The sequence below is a fragment of the Argiope bruennichi genome, chromosome 3 (assembly GCF_947563725.1).
Source record: "Argiope bruennichi chromosome 3, qqArgBrue1.1, whole genome shotgun sequence".
Classification (NCBI taxonomy): domain Eukaryota; kingdom Metazoa; phylum Arthropoda; class Arachnida; order Araneae; family Araneidae; genus Argiope; species Argiope bruennichi.
Window position 1 is genome coordinate 94,944,213 of NC_079153.1, and position 6,000 is coordinate 94,950,212.

Here is a 6,000-nt window from a genome sequence, read left to right on the forward strand (position 1 = left end):
TCTTCAAAATTCAGAATTTTTTTCACTATTTTAAAGACAACCTAAGTCCACAAAAATAATGGAAAATGTTTCAATACATTATTAGAGAAATGAGAAGTAAAAGCAAATGTCAAATAAAGATTAGATAGGTTGTTTGAAAAGAAAATGAAATATTTAAAATAAATTTTATTAAATTCGGGACGTTTAAATTGCGATTCTTGAATAATTTTCTTAAAAACAATGAATCAAAGAAAATTTTAATCTCTAATCTCAAAGTTTCTTGGGTGGTGCATGCAAAGAAATTTTGATAATGGTGTAAAATACGAAATATAATGAATAAAAATTTTTAAGCTGTATAGAGAATTTACTCGTTTCATGCACATATTCACTACAAAATAAAACCTTGAGCTTGATGCAACTCCAGGCATGATATTATATGTGATCAGTTGAAGTTAATTTAATAAAACTCGGTTCTATAAATGATCGCACTGAAATGGTCTTCATTTGAATATTTGATTATCCTATTTCCAGAATTATATTTCCAACTTCATATCTCCAAATTTCCAATTCAATTTTTTTCCATTATGTTTCCATTTTTTTTTTTCTGTGCTAAACAAATGCTGCTATAAAAAAAAGAGAGAAAAATTCAAAAATAAATTCTACAGCTGTTAAAGTCCTGCAAGAGAGATTAGTGCATGGGGTGTTATGACTATTACTGATCTTATATCCTGTTTCTATTCGCGGTGGCCAGGCATTCACATGCGCCCGTTGACCTGATATGTCATGCCATGGTGGTTTCGTCTGAATTACGAACAATATAATTAGTCCAATAATCCCTTAAATTAACTTTTATCGAGAACATTTTTACGAACAGTTGATTATAATTTCAGTTCAACTGAGATCGAAATAACAAGAAAAACACAATAGCTTTTTTCGCTTCATAATATAATATACCTGATTTAATATACATAGAAAATGAGTATTCTGTGTGAATTTGTATCTAGCCTTAATACATCATGACAATTCTGAAGACATATTATGCTCGCGGTGTGCGTGCGTGCGTGTGCGTGTGCGTGCGTGTGCGTGCGTGTGCGTGTGTGTGTGTGTGTGTGTGTGTGTGTGTGTGTGTGTGTGTGTGTGTGTGTGTGTGTGTGTGTGTGTGTGTGTGTGTGTGTGTGTGTGTGCGTACGCTACATTAGAAAGGATTAAATAAATTTCAAAAAACAGGAAATACATTTTTTAAATCAAACATAATTTTAAGAAATATATTAGCAATTCCGGTATTGCTAAAAATATAAATAAATAACATAGTTTTTCAACGATTAAAATAAGAGATCAGACAAACAATGATACAAAAAACAATTATCAAACTATCTTTACTTTCCGTAGGAAATGAATTTTGTCAAGGCATAAATTTTATTGAGATTTCCTATAAATTATTTGAAATCAAGTTACGAAAAATGAAGTGTTATTTATTTTGTTCTTATTTTACAATAAACGCATTATAAGTTCAGCAATATTTCTTAGATAATAAGAAATATTTAATATATTTTATATTAAAAATTAAACCCTTATTTGTTTGTTTATTCACTTTTTTTGTTATTTCCTGGGAGTGCATTCCCTGTCCCTGAAGAATAATTCATTACAACTTTTTCACTGCAATATTCGAAAAGGTAGATTAGACAACAGCCTTATGGAACTGGGCTAGGTGGGAGGAAAAGGATGGTAAGAATGTAAAAATAAGCATTAAAAGTATTATCAGTTTATTTGATAAAAAATACGAAATCCTAAATTGTAAAATTTTAGAATAATTTTAAGACTTTGCCAAATATAATTGCCCAGCTTCCTATCCGTTTCATTATATTTATTTAGTTATTGCAAGATTTATAAACATAAAGCGTCTATTTGAATGTAATTATGTGCAAATATGAATGCCGCTCTGTCATGAATAAAACAAATAAATAAATAAAAACATATATTTTCACTAAGTTTTTTAAATAAAAATTCATCTAAAATAAAGCTTTGCATGCCAATTAAATATGTGTTAAAGTATCAAACTAAATTGAACAGATTATTAAAAGATCGGCATCATAAGATGCATTGCTTAGTATACAAAATGTCTAAATCCACTATTGGTCACACCAAATTTAGACAGGTAAAAATTAAAAATTTCATCATAGAATGCATCACAAAATTTGATTCTAATTCAAATCAACTGAAAAAAAAATTCTTAATCCTTTATAAGGCCATGGGATCCATAATCCGCCATATTTATCAATTTTTAAATGAAATCATATAGGTTGGAATAAGTTCTCATAATTTTTTTATAAGACTTAATCCTAGATGCTTCCATTTCTTATGTCACACAAAATGATGTTTCTTAAATTTTAATTAACCAAATTAATAAAAAATTCAAATTAAATTTGTATAAGCTAAATGAATCAATTTTCATAAGCCAATCTAATTCCTTAAAATATTTCAATATACCATGAAAAGAAAAAAAATTGGCTTTTAATGGATTGAGAGTCTCTTAATCATTCTATTTTTCTTAATTTTGATGCTAGAAAAACTGGAAAAAACTGTATCGATATAATTCTGAAAAGAGCTCGCATTTTCTCTTAAGACTTTTACAAATAAACAGTACCTTTAATTAACAGTGGCTTTAAAACCATTTCGGTATAATTCTGAAAAGAGCTCGCATTTTCTCTTAAGACTTTTACTAATAAACAGTGACGTTAATTAACAGTGGCTTTAAAACTATTTCGGTATAATTCAGAAAAGAGCTCACACTTTCTCTTAAGACTTTTACAAATAAACAGTGGCTTTAAAACTATTTCGATATAATGCTGAAAAGAGCTCACACTTTCTTTTAAGACTTTTACAAATAAACAGTGCTTTAAAATCATTTCGGTATAATTCTGAAAAGAGCTTGCATTTTCTCTTAAGACTTTTACTAATAAACAGTGACGTTAATTAACAGTGGCTTTAAAACTATTTCGGTATAATTCAGAAAAGAGCTGACACTTTCTCTTAAGACTTTTACAAATAAACAGTGGTTTTAAAACTATTTCGGTATAATGCTGAAAAGAGCTCACACTTTCTTTTAAGACTTTTACAAATAAACAATGACTTTAATTAACAGTGGCTTTAAAACCATTTCGGTATAATTCTGAAAATAGCTCGCATTTTCTCTTAAGACTTTTACAAATAAACAGTGGCTTTAAAACTATTTCGGTATAATGCTGAAAAGAGCTCACACTTTCTTTTAAGACTTTTACAAATAAACAATGACTTTAATTAACAGTGGCTTTAAAACCATTTCGGTATAATTCTGAAAATGGCTCGCATTTTCTCTTAAGACTTTTACAAATAAACAGTGGCTTTAAAACTATTTCGGTATAATGCTGAAAAGAGCTCACACTTTCTTTTAAGACTTTTACAAATAAACAATGACTTTAATTAACAGTGGCTTTAAAACCATTTCGGTATAATTCTGAAAATAGCTCGCATTTTCTCTTAAGACTTTTACAAATAAACAGTGGTTTTAAAACTATTTCGGTATAATGCTGAAAAGAGCTCACACTTTCTCTTAAGACTTTTACAAATAAACAGTGGCTTTAAAACCCTTTCGGTATAATTCTGAAAAGAGCTCGCATTTTCTCTTAAGACTTTTACAAATAAACAGTACCTTTAATTAACAGTGGCTTTAAAACCATTTCGGTATAATTCTGAAAAGAGCTCGCATTTTCTCTTAAGACTTTTACTAATAAACAGTGACGTTAATTAACAGTGGCTTTAAAACTATTTCGGTATAATTCAGAAAAGAGCTCACACTTTCTCTTAAGACTTTTACAAATAAACAGTGGCTTTAAAACTATTTCGATATAATGCTGAAAAGAGCTCACACTTTCTTTTAAGACTTTTACAAATAAACAGTGCTTTAAAATCATTTCGGTATAATTCTGAAAAGAGCTTGCATTTTCTCTTAAGACTTTTACTAATAAACAGTGACGTTAATTAACAGTGGCTTTAAAACTATTTCGGTATAATTCAGAAAAGAGCTGACACTTTCTCTTAAGACTTTTACAAATAAACAGTGGTTTTAAAACTATTTCGGTATAATGCTGAAAAGAGCTCACACTTTCTTTTAAGACTTTTACAAATAAACAATGACTTTAATTAACAGTGGCTTTAAAACCATTTCGGTATAATTCTGAAAATAGCTCGCATTTTCTCTTAAGACTTTTACAAATAAACAGTGGCTTTAAAACTATTTCGGTATAATGCTGAAAAGAGCTCACACTTTCTTTTAAGACTTTTACAAATAAACAATGACTTTAATTAACAGTGGCTTTAAAACCATTTCGGTATAATTCTGAAAATGGCTCGCATTTTCTCTTAAGACTTTTACAAATAAACAGTGGCTTTAAAACTATTTCGGTATAATGCTGAAAAGAGCTCACACTTTCTTTTAAGACTTTTACAAATAAACAATGACTTTAATTAACAGTGGCTTTAAAACCATTTCGGTATAATTCTGAAAATAGCTCGCATTTTCTCTTAAGACTTTTACAAATAAACAGTGGTTTTAAAACTATTTCGGTATAATGCTGAAAAGAGCTCACACTTTCTCTTAAGACTTTTACAAATAAACAGTGGCTTTAAAACCCTTTCGGTATAATTCTGAAAAGAGCTCGCATTTTCTCTTAAGACTTTTACAAATAAACAATGACTTTAATTAACAGGGTCTTTAAAACTATTTCGGTATAATGTTGAAAAGAGCTCACACTTTCTCTTAAGACTTTTACAAATAAACAGTGACTTTAATTTAAATTTTTGAGAACGTCACTTAAATTAAAGCGCCAACACAAACGAAACTAAAAGACATTAACTTACTTTAAAACTGAATGGCGAATTTTCAGCTGAGACTCCTAGATATAGAGGTCACGCGACTGAATGAACATTTCATGTCTTGTCTGATCTTAGCATTTATTCAAGGTTGCAAACAACAATAATAACTAGCTGCAAGAACATCGATAGTCGCGTTGTTCCTCCTTTTTGTTTCTATAAAACCTGAAATGTTAATATAAAATGCTAACCTTTTGCAGCGATATTACAGAAAAGTTTGCAACGCTGTACGTTGTTTGAATTATAAATCATTTTCCCCCTTTCAATTTCAGATGCGAATCGTAATCCTGGTCTGGGACTTCTTAATGAACTGAATGAATCAAAGGCACGCAATGAGCTGATCGATAATCGATTATTTAATAAAATTTAGTTAGGAATCTTTCTTTTTCCATCACCATCTTTTTTACCTTGCATAAACTAGGATTTCCGTAAAGGAAATAAAAATAGCACTTCAACAAAATTTTATTTGTGAGGCCATTTAGAAATGACATGAAATGGAAACCATTTTCAGTAAAATTCGCCTTATTTTTATTCTCGATTTTTTCAATAAAGTATGATTTTTTTTTTAAGCATTTAAATGGTAACAGTGGTTTCAGTTATAGAAAAAGCTAAAAGATAAATTTTAAAAAACGTTTATATATATATTAAAAAAAGAAAAATAATCTTTTTACCACAAATTAGAAGATTTTTTTAAATACGAAAGCATGTCAAATAAGATGGATAAAATATGGTATATAGATCTTTCACTAAAATATTTATATGGATGAATTAAATTTTAGATAAATTCTTTTGGGTAGAAGCAGAATCATTTTTACAACCAATTTTCTTAAATATGATCGTTGGAATCAGGTTGAAAGGAAATACTGTATACATTTATATTTAAAGTAATCAATAAAAGCAGTCACAAAGGTAAGAATTAGTCAATTCCTTCAGCGACCAATTGGTTCGCTGGAATTAATTTAAAAATTTCTATAAATGTTTCATGCAACTTGGTCTTAATGGCTTCCTTAGCAAAATATTTTTAAAATTAAATAAGCATATAAATCATACTGTTTTAAGAACCGTACTGTTTATTATATTATGCATTTCTCTAATTTTGTTTATGTGATTTTA

At 28.6% G+C, this 6,000-nt stretch overlaps 1 protein-coding gene across 1 annotated transcript in view; it reads right to left on the reverse strand.

Moving 5' to 3' along the window:
* Positions 1 to 5,030, reverse strand: part of LOC129963113 (probable cytochrome P450 301a1, mitochondrial) — a 34,910-nt gene extending 29,880 nt beyond the window's left edge. The window contains exon 1 of the mRNA XM_056077189.1: positions 4,876 to 5,030. The gene's annotated coding sequence lies outside the window, so the exon portion shown is untranslated. The remainder of the gene's footprint in view (positions 1 to 4,875) is intronic.
* Positions 5,031 to 6,000: the final 970 nt, after the last annotated feature.